The sequence below is a fragment of the Lygodium microphyllum genome, chromosome 21 (genome assembly GCF_053477565.2).
Source record: "Lygodium microphyllum isolate KBCC chromosome 21, Lygodium_microphyllum_v1.1.10, whole genome shotgun sequence".
NCBI classification, from domain to species: Eukaryota; Viridiplantae; Streptophyta; class Polypodiopsida; order Schizaeales; family Lygodiaceae; genus Lygodium; species Lygodium microphyllum.
Genome location: NC_141155.1, coordinates 87911271 through 87922977, shown reverse-complemented (window position 1 = coordinate 87922977; position 11707 = coordinate 87911271). Strand labels below are relative to the sequence as shown.

General features: G+C 44.0%; 1 non-coding gene across 1 annotated transcript; it reads right to left on the bottom strand.

The window, feature by feature from the left end:
* Positions 1-11351: 11351 nt before the first annotated feature.
* Positions 11352-11419, bottom strand: LOC148018248 (small nucleolar RNA SNORD36). Its single transcript, XR_015687819.1, has one exon. It is a non-coding gene; the product is annotated as a small nucleolar RNA SNORD36 (small nucleolar RNA).
* Positions 11420-11707: the final 288 nt, after the last annotated feature.

The window sequence follows — 11707 nt, the reverse complement described above, 5'->3', positions numbered from 1 at the left end:
CCCAATCACAAAACTGCTGATTTTGTCTTTGAACGAATCTCCACCATGTGTGGGAAAAACCTTCTAAATGAAGGGAGGAAAAAATGATCTTTGCCTCATCGGTACGGGGGTAGATGAGAAAATAGGCTTCCAATTTAGAGGTCCATTCCTCTAGTTCAGCTGGGGATGAGGACTGCCCATTGAATTTAGTAAACACAATCTTGTCATGCAGCTCATTTGGGCCTTGCTGCCCATGAATGCTATGTGCTACATGCTGCCCATACATGCCTTGCTATCAAATCCCCGACTGTCCAAAATTTCCATGGGGGCCATGCTGCCCTTGCATTACATGAGAACCAAATTGCCCATTAGGACCTTGCTGTCCAAAATGTCCATGTTGCCCATTACCATATGCATGCTGCCCATTGCCATGTGCATGCTGCCCATGCACTCTGTGCATTCCATGCTGCCCAAGATTTGCATTGGAGCCATTCCCTTGAGTGAAGTAGCTTCCGTTACGGGGAGTTGGGGTGCCAAGGATGGGCTTGAAGGATTCGTAACAGGAGAGGGAAGGAGGGGCTCATCATGTCGAGTGGAGGGCTCACCCGTCTCATAAGTGCAATGGGGAATGCCATGGCTACCACCGAGACCTTGTGGGCTACGCCTGGTCTCCAAGGGGGGAGGGCGGTTAGCCTCACGAGGAGGGACATACTCCTTGGGTCGATCCAAGGGGGGGGACAATGGCGGGGATGAGGGTGTCCATGCACTTTATGAGTAAGTCCATCTTGGCCATCATCTCGGAATGACGGTGATCTTGGAGGCTTTCCATCTCCCTGTGGCATTGCTCCATCTCTCGATGTCGTTCAGCATGATGGGTCTCATATTGGCATAAGGTTTGGTTGAGCAGAGATAAGCGGTCTATCTCGGGGGCACCCTCTTCAAACATGTCTTCACAATCCTCCTGGGCTGAGCTAGGATCATTCATTGAGGCACGGGACTCCCTTATTTCAAGCTGAAATTCCTCCTGGGCCTTTTCTTTACCCTTGTGGCATGCTATCCCAAGTGCAGTCCACTAGACCCCTTGTTACAGAAATGACGATATCTTGAGCTAGGGAGCTCCGACCGCCAAACTTTCTGATTCAAATGAAAGCCCTTGATTCCCTCTATGAGGCTATGTAAAAATATCTTTGACAATAAATGATTAGGGTTTTTTTGTAATCACTTTTTGTGGGCTGACTGTGTAGGACTGCTGCCTGTCCCATAGTACCTCTGGGCACAAAACTGAGTGTATCTCCCAAATCATAGGGCGGAGTGTATCAAGCTATAGAGCCCGCACACTCAGTCACACAAGAAGGCTTTTATGTAATCAACTTTTGCAGGCTGACTGTGTAGGATTGACTGTCTGCAATGCCTTGCAAAGACTCCCTCAAGGAGCATACCTTATCCCAATGGTGAGGGTCTTATCCCAGACATCCAGGGCCTCAACGGTGGCTCTCAATGCCACATAAATCCATACATCCTTTGCATCCCTAGTTCATTGCTGAGACCATTTCCATAACTGCATGCCCTGCCCTTCTTGCATTGCATCCACCATACATTTCCAAGTGGTACATGACATTACCAATGCATGTAGAGGGCTGTAGACTCAAATGGTCAGGGCTCGAGCTATTCCATCAAATGTACCTGCACTTGCGATAATTCTTTGGGCTCTGAATCACTGAGAGGTGGGCAAAGTTCCCCCCGGGCCGGGTTGTGCACCCCTTCAGGGTCTTTGATGGCAAGGGGGGTCACCCCTCTTTTGTCTTGCCACCTCGCCTGGCATCAGGCTTTTCCTCACCCGAAATATACATGGCAGACATTTATTAATTAGACACCCAGCATGAGATGCATTTCAGGAATCAAAATTTTGGGCTTTTCATGAAGTGTATGGAATTGGAATGGGGAATAAGGATAGAGAGCTTACCGGCAGTGACTCACTGCCTACTCACCCTTATACAATGGATTTTTTAATCAATTCTTGACTTAGCTAATTCACAAGAAGCCAAACGGCTTATGGGTAAGAAAAATTATAATCTCAATGAAGCTTCAGCATGAGTAAAATCCATTCCAGTGTGATAAGATCAAAGGAAAATGACTGGGATTAATATTCAGCATGCATTCAATGTCTGGGACTCCTATTATCTAGTTGGACTCATACATTCTCTCAAACAAGTGGATAGGATTCAACAAGAGGCTTAAACGGAGAGAATGAGAGCCAAGAATCGGTTACCTTGAGTATTTTGGAGAAGAAGGTAGCCACAATGCCACTTCCGTCCTTCATGAGAGCTCCACTTTGATCCCGCATGCTCCATAGCTCCAAAATGGTTGTGCTCCATCAAGAAAGGGTGAAGTCAAGCTTGGGGAAGGATGGCTCAGGACCTTCCCATGAAGAGCTCTTGTCGAAATTGAAGCTCTACTCCCATAGCCATGGCTGCCCACAAGTGCATGTCTTCAAATCTTGCTTCTAATCTTGTTCCTGTGCTTCTTGATGGCTGAAATCTTGAGCTAGGCTTGAAGAGAGACTCCCATGGACTAAGAAAAGACCAAAATCTTCAAGATTTTTGAGCTTGATGCCAAGGTTCCATGGCTGCCATGGACTGCACCAGATCAGGGTTTCTTGAAGTGGAAAGGGGAGTCCAAGAGCTAAGGAGAAAGCCTTCAATGCTGCCTAAGAGGCTTGCTAAGAGCCAAGAATGAGATTAGGGTGGAGAGGAGGGCTAGGGGGGTTGTCTAACAAGCCAGGAAGAAGCAGCCTGTTTTTTGCGCCGCAAATTTTGGGGCTTCTCCTGGAGGCTCTAGACAGGGTAGGCCAAGCTTGATGCTGCTCTAGATGTTGCTCCAGCTGAAGGGAAAGCACTAGGACCAACCATTCTTTCTGAGGAAGGGGGGGAAGCAAGATTCCTAAGGTTCTTGGGATGGAGGTTCCATGGCAGCTTGGAGGAAGGAGGAGAGAGAAGGTCTTCTTGAAAAGTAACTGAGCTTTTGGCCTTCTCCAACTGTGCTACCCTCCTTTTTGCCCAAAACCCTCAAAAAAACTTGCATGAAAATTAGTGACGACTTGTCAAATTTGTCTGCCCGCCTCTAGATGTGTCCATGGTTCTTGGGAAAGCTCCAAGAAAGGCTGCCATAGTCTTCAAGAGAGCTGTTAGCCTACCTTAGTACTCCTGTGTACTTGTGAAAGAGATGTAACTAGAGTTTTCTAACTATGGGAAACTGTGAGAGCCCTAAATCTATGGGAAAGAGAAGGATCAAGGACAAAGATCTGATACCACTTGTAATGAAAGAGACCCAACTGTCCTAACTAAGGGGAAGGAGAGAGAGAAGGTCTGTAGAAGAAGAGGGAGAGGAGAGAGAAAGGAAAGAAGAAGAGAGAGAAAGAGGGAGAAAGGAAGAAAAAGAAGAATCCATGGAAGCTTGAGAAGGTGAAAAGAGGGTTTTTTGATAATTTTTGTGATGCCTCAAAATACCCTCTTACACCTTATATACTGTTAGTGTGACTGGTATGTTCCCATGCCATGTTCCCATGATCCACGTTCATTACATTGGGTGCAAGGGGAGGCTCTGGCTGTAAATCCCTTGCCTCTAGATCACGTACAAGGGGCCCCGATGTGACTCGAGATGGGATCTCGAGGCCCGTGTACTAGTCTACGAGCAAAACTTGGAACAACGATCTTGTAGATTGTTGGGATGGCCTTCGGGTATGATGTTGGATGTAATCCGGATTTTTTATAAATAAAGAACAGATGCTTGAGAAAAAGGAACTTGCTTGACATTGTTTTTGTGTCATTGCCTAAGTTACGTGAAGGAACTCGTGATTAAATTGTTTAATTAAGGGAGCTGATTTTGCATGTCAAAACGTAAAGTGTTAGGTAATTAGATAACTAAAACAATCTGAGGAAAGTGCGGTGGATGTGACTCAGGTCCATCCTACGGAAGGGTGGTCCCGGTTAACTGGGAACTTTTCTCAAATGATGAGATGAAAAGACAATGAGGACCTAGAGACTTGCCGTTAGGAAAGGAACCTTGACCTCAGGTGGATCCCAAGTGGGAACGGTTGGACTCTTCTGCTCGGGGCAAACTTGGGAAGACCTGGATTGTAAACTCTGTGTCATTCCCTGCAAGTGCCAAGCGAAGCCTTCTAGACCCTCCTCCCAATGTGGGCTGCTAAGACATGTCCCGCAATCGAACAAACAGGCACGTTATAGTTGGTATCAGAGCGAACCAACGGAATCTAATATTTACAAAGGAACTTAATGGAGGAAAGTAAAGGGATTAAGGGGTCAGCCAGGGGAAGGTGAGGGAAACAGAGCAATGTTTGCTGTTGAGAATATTTCCTTACTTACTTATGGATGTTGGGCTGCAGAGTCACGAAGCATGGAACAAATTCTTGGTGTTCCAAGTTATGTTTATGACTACAATGCGTGCTTCGGATTATCGATGGAGGCTAGGCATGATGAATATTCTAGACCGCATCTACAATTCTTCACCCCTGTACGCAGAACGGAGATGGACGGGAGAATCAGGAATATATTACATAACGGCCCACCGACTTGCATACCTTCAGACCAACTTGAAGAGAATCAAGTGGATGAAGGATTTAAAGATCGTGAAGTTGTTCATCTTTGTCGAAGCTCACGCAAATGCAACCCTACATGTTGGCGGTCGGCAAGTCAAGCAGAATAAGTATGTGTATGAAGAAGTGACTCGGGTAATCCCTGCCACGACAGAATCAAAGAGCTAGGGCACTATGAGAAGAATGGGTATCAAAGGAAGGGATACCCTAAGCTTCCTATGACTTATCGATTCCTAAAAATCCATGACCCCTCTCCATATTATTACTCAGTCCCTGTAGACGAATGTAACACAATTCTATTTCCCCTAAACTGATGTGCCAATCAGCTTGTTCTACTTTCCCAAAATAAATGTACTCAAAAGGGCTATGCCCTCATGAATGAATAAGATTTTTATTACTGTCTACAGGCTTTAAATGTTGGCAAAGGAGTTAAGTGATTAGGTCACTTGGCTAAAAGCTATACTGGTCATATTAATGTAATGTGAGAAACATTTGGTAAGTTTTTAACATGAAAAATCTTATTGCCCAGGCGCAACCCCAAGTGCAAGTTCCAAGTCCGACCCCTTCACTAAGTACAGCTGTGATTCAAGAGAAGAAGTTCCTTCTCAAAAAAATCAAGCCACCGGAATTCAATGGTAAGGGAAGGATTTTTCAAACTGATGCTGAGATCTGGATCGAGTCCATGGAGGACTATTTTGAGGTAGCAAGAACTACACCTGCTAACCAAGCTATGCTTGCCAAACTTAAGCTTACAGGCGAAGCAAGAATTTGGTGAAAACAGTGGTGTAGAGACCAAGGGATCTCGGAAGGGACAGTCACTTGGGAGAAGCTTAAGGAAGCTGTGCGAGGGAGGTACCTGCCCCCTGCCTACCGCACACAAAAGATGAACGAATTCTATGAATTGAAGCAGCTTGGACTATCCCTTGATGCATATTATTCAAAGTTCGTCTCTCTCTTAAATTACGCACCTCAAATGGATATGACACAACAGGTGTCAAAGTTTTGTGTTGGGTTAAATCCACCCATAAACACCCGCTTGGAATCAATGCGCCCAACAGACCTACAAGACGCACTCATTCGAGCTGCACCAATAATACAGGAGGTGCAGACCAAGCCAAGGAACAACAGGACTTGGCCTTACAAGGATAAGAACAAGGGAATGTATAGGGCCTAGGCTGAGAGAGCACAAGGTCAAAATCAGGGACAAAGGAAGAAAGCTAGGACCAACACTGTCAACAACTTTATTCCTACACAAGGTAATGGCCGCAATCTCCGTTGCTTCCATTGCAATGAGCCTGTGCACTTCAAGAGCCAGTGTCCCAAGCTTAGCAGAGGACAACGCCACAAGGGCCATTCTAAGGAGCCACCCATGGCCAAGGAGACACCGTCATGGCCAGAGGGAGAACCTCCAGTATTGTCAATAAGGAGCTGGGCGATGAAGAAGGTCCATCCATGGATGCTAACTTTGAGAGGGCAATGGTTCACACCGCTCTTCACAAGAAGGATCCGAATCGCCAATTCTCGGTGATCCAAACTCCATCGGATTATGAAGGTAAAAGCTTCAAAACTTAATCGATTGTGGCAGTACACATTCCTTCATTTCACTGATTTGTGCAAAAAGACTAGGGATAGCCACAATAGTCACACCTACTTTACTTGTGGAATTGGCAAATGATCATGAGGTCTCCTGTACCAAGCAAACTGCTAAGGTGAAGTTCCTATTGGGTGGGAAGCCGACTTCAGTGAGATTCAGGGTAATGAACCTAGGTGTCCACGAATGAACCTAGGCTAATACCCAATGATGCCCACATCCACTATGGAAAGGGCTAAGTCTCCTTTCAAATTCTAAAGGGGAACTAGTTACAACTCAAGGGGAGACTGGTAAGCCAAAAATTCAACTGGAAAAAGCAACACAAATAATAAAAGGAGTTAGAAAGGCTCTACCTGTCTATCTGATTAAACTAAATAAGCTAGACCAGAATCAAGAATCTGGGGAAGAACCTTCATGGTTAAAGGAATATGCATACGTATTTCCTGAAGAGTTGACAAAACTTCCTCCTCAAAGGGAAGTCGATCACAAAATCAAGCTGGCACAAGGAGCTGCACCAGTCACAAAGAGACCGTATAGGATGTCCAACCCAGAAGCAATTGAACTAAAAGAGCAACTCAAGCAACTGTTAGACCAAGGCTACATCCGTCCTAGTAGTTCGCCATGCGGAGCTCCAGTGTTGTTCCAGAAGAAGAAAGATGAAACGCTTCGGCTATGCATTGACTACAGAGGGTTGAAACAATCGACCATTAAAAACAAATACTCCATTCCAAGAATAGATGAACTTCTTAACTGTCTTCAAGGTGTGAAGATCTTCTCTAAGATAGATCTCAGGTCTGGATATTATCAGATAAGGATCAAGGAAGAAGATATCCCAAATATTGCATTCAGCACAAGGTATGGACACTTTGAATTCCTAGTGATATCATTCCGACTGACAAATGCTTCTCCTACCTTCAACAGGTTAATGCATGATATCTTTAGGCCCTATCTTGATGACTTTGTACTCGTCTTCTTTGACGATACCCTAGTCTACTCTAAGCAGGAAAAAGATCATGAACCCCAACTTTGCATTGTTCTTGAAACAATGAGAGCACACAAGCTTTACGTCAAGAAGAAGAAGTGTGCATTTTTCAAGTGATAGATTGAATATTTGGGATTCATTGTATCAACGGAAGGAATTTCAGTGGATCCCCGGCCAAGGTCAGAGATGTTCTGGAATGGCCAACACCAACTTTTGTTAAAGAAATACGTAGTTTTCTTGGATTGACAGGATGGTATAGGATCTTTATCAAAAACTATGCTTTGATTGCACCGCCTCTGATTGATCTACTAAAGAAGCAAGTAGCAATTTTATGGTCACCTGCTAAACAGACCAGCTGTGACAAACTAAAGCAAAGCTTGGTATCAACACGCATCCTGAAACTTCCTGATCTTACTAAGGAGTTTGAAGTGGTAACTGATGCTAGCGCACTTGCCTTAAGATGTGTGCTTATACAAGAAGGTCATCCCGTAGCATACTCTTCAAGGAAACTGAAGAGCCATGAAAGGAATTATGCTACCCATGATCTGGAGCTGTTGGCTATAATCCATGCTCTCAAACTTTGGAGACATTACTTGCTTGGTAACAAATTTTCCTTAGTGACGGACCAGAAGAGTCTTAAATGGATTTTCACCCAGAATGAGCTCAATATGAGGCAATGTTGATAGATTGAAGTGCTGGAAAAATATGCTTTTGAAATCAAATACTGGCCTGGAAAGGAGAATGTAGTTTTCGATGCACTCAGTCGTAAGGCATTTCTAAATTCTCTGATTTTGCAAGATCCATCAGTAGCAAGATCTCTAGCCACAAAGGTATCAATGCCAAACAACCCAATTCTTGAGCTAGCTAGAGAAGAGGCATGTCATGACCCAGTCTATCAGAAATTTCTAAGGGAGATCCCCATCAAAGATCAAGACTTGAAGCTAAAGACGAAGTATCAAGAATTCTCTGTCAGTATGGACTTGTCTACTTTAGGATGAGATTATGTATCCCCACAAGCCAATCTCTCAAGCAAAAGATACTTTGGGAAGCCCATGACTCCTCTTTCTCAGGACATCCTTGCTATGCCAAGACCCTTAATGTGGTTAGGAAGAGCTATTATTGGGATAGGCTCAAGGGTGACGTTCTCAAATATGTCATGGAATGTTTGTATTGTCAATGCATTAAGGCAGATTATGTCAAAATGCCAGGGAAATTGCAACCACTTGACATTCCCCAAATGAAATGGGAATTCATTAGTATGGACTTTGTGGTTGGCCTACCCCAAGTTCATGGACGATACAACTCTATTATGGTTGTAGTAGATATGCTCACAAAGGTTGCACATCTTATCCCTGTCAAGACAAACTATAAAGCCTCAAACATCCCAAGATTATTCATCAAGGAGATATTCAAACTGCATGGGTTACCCATAAGAATCATTAGTGATCATGACTCTCTCTTCACATCACACTTCTGAAGGGCTATCTTCGAGGCCATTGGGACTGAACTCTATTTCAGTACAGCTTACCATCCCCAAACCTATAGTCAAACAGAACGAGTCAACCAAGTCATTGAAGATATGCTTAGGGCACACTATTGTCGTGAACCCAAAAAGTGGATTCAATATTTGCCACTGGTTGAGTTTGCCTACAATGCTTCTTACCAACAAAGTATTCAGATGACCCCTTTCCAAGCATTGTATGGGCACGATTGTTGTACTCCTTTGAGCTTCTTAGATCCAACCTTGAGGGTTGAAGCTTCAAAGTAGATTCTAGAAGACATGGATGACCAAATCAAATCAATAAGACAAGACATCCAAGCCGCCAAGGACAAATAGAAGGCTTACGTGGACTTAAAACGGCAAGACAGATCCTTCATTGAAGGTGATATGGTCTTCATCCGCGTACACCCTAAAAAGAGTACACTATCCTTGGGAGAGTACAAGAAGCTAAGTCCAAGGTATTGTGGACCTTATAAGATCACTAAGTGCCTAGGATCTAATGCTTACAGACTACAGCTACCCACAACCCTAAAAGTTCATAATGTATTCCATGTTAGCCTATTGAAAAAGTATTTACCTAATCCAAATCATGTACTTGATGATCAGCAAGTTGTAATGCCTAGCCAAGGAGTCCTTGAGCTATGGCCTGATAGAGTCCTGGATGTCAGGGAGAGGCATTTCAGGTCAAGGAACTTGGGAGAATACCTCATCCAGTGGGAAGATTATCCCAAAGAGGATGCCACCTAGATGGACGAAGATACTCTCAACCAATACTACCCCCAGGTCCTCTCGAGATGAGGACATCTCGATTCCTCTAAGGGGGAGAGAATGTAAGGGGCATAGGAACCTCCCCTTAAATATTAAAGGAAAAGGAAAAAAATTATTTAAAAAAACTCAATTTTTTTTTACTCCCCTCCTCTATCTCCTCGTCGATAGCAGTCGGGGAAGGGGAGAGGGAGTGGGAGTGGTGGATTGGCAGGGGAGGCATGCACCCTCCAAGTGGAGGGTGGCCATGCCAACCATCCCCTCCCCTCCCCTATATAAGGGGACAGCTTCTCCCCTCCCTAGGAAAAGAGGCTATGCCCATCTCACGTCAGCCACCATCCTGCTGCACAATCCCCTTGCTATTGATTGTGCCAATCACCCCCCTAAGGCCTCATCTGCAGCCAACCCCCATCGCCTAGAGTGCGTTTTCCACCTCCCTGCATCCTTTTGAATGGGGTATTTCCCCCCTGTGACGGACTACAATAGTAGCTCTGTGGCAGCTGCTCTGCCACCCAGTTCCCCTGCCCCCCCCCCCCCCCCCCCCATCAACTTCACATAGGCCATTTGGGGCCTTTAGTCCTGGTCAACCCCCCTTTTGATTGCAAACGTGGGACCCCCTGGACCCCCCAGATAAACAGCCTCCTACCACTGCGCCCAGACAAGCTGTTTCCCACCCCCCTTGTTGCTTTTTTCCATGGGGAGAAAAGGAATAAGGAGAGGATAAGAATGAGAGGGTGAAGGAAGAGAAAGAAGAAGGGTGGAGCCCCGAGAGGAACACCAAAGAAAAAGGGAATTCTCTTGCAAGAAAATCTATCTTGTAACATCAACAAGCTTGTTTATCATGTTTCATATGATCACAATGAAGAAAAGAACACCAGGCACAACAAATCTTCATGCAGCATCATGTAGATCTCCCACGGATTTAATAGAATCAACCATATTCTTCAATATCTTCACAAAATCCATCAATGGAACAAAGAAAACAAAGGAATACACCATCTTTGAATGGAAATACATCACATAGTATTCATCTTCAATATCTTCATAGTCTTCTCTCTCAATCTCTCATATACAATCACTCTGTTTGAGTAGAATTGGCTATATCTGACTCTCTCTCACACACTCCATCAATAATACATCATATCCTCTCTACAATCTCTCAAAAAATTACTCTCAATAATCACTCTTAGGTCGTGGATACCCCTCCCAAGAGGTATGTCTGATATGAAAGGTCACCAGAGCCACTACAGTGTCTCTTCATAGCTCACTACTGTCACTTCACTCTAGTCTTCTCTTGAGTCTTCAGGAGCTACTTCTTCCACTTCCTTCAGCTCTTTTGCACTTGTATTCACCTCTTTCCAAGGCTAGAAAACTTTCCCAAAATCACACATACATTCCACAGAACACTTACAGAACAGTCTACAGAACAGTACCAGAACAGCTACAGTACAGAGACAGAACAGAAACAGAACAGAAACAGAAGCTCTACAGAAGACCTACAGAAGGTTACAGAAGGTCATCAAAACTACATAATTCATTCTCAAACCATTCAAAACTCTCACAAACCATTCAATAAGCTTTCACAATATCTCATTCTTCATCAATCAATACTCCATCCCTCCTTACAGAAGACAATCAGAACAAAATAGACCAAAACAGAACAAAACAGAAGGTATACAGAACCATTCAGAACCTATCAGAACATCACAGAACCATCAACAAACATCATGATCTTCCAAAACACAATCAATATCATCCAAAACACTCTCAAACCACTTCCTAATCAATCAATCATCCCTTAAAATCAACCATTCAGCTCTCAAAAACAACAAAAATCAGCCAAAAAACAAGTCATTTCAACACTCAACATATCCCCACACTTAATAAGGAAGCGTCCTCGCGACCCAGGAAAAAGGGAATACAAGTTCATTGAAAAGCTCAACTTTGATCTTCAATATCTTTTCAAAAAGAATCCATCCACCACGACCCCAACTTATAACCTGTTTCTGATATAAAAATACAAAGAAAGGAAAACCTTTTATACATTAACACCTCGTAGCAAAAAAAATCATCACAAATTTGTAAAGGATATAAGAGTTTGCTTCTTCTTCATCATCTTCATCTTCTTCAACTCTCCAACCACGAACCCATCTCGACAAATCTCCAAAACATAGCTCGTACACAAAATCCAACAGGAAACCACCACGTTCGTTTGACATAAATGAACTCACAACACTAATACACAACACAACCATCTGAATGACTTCCTCAAAAAGA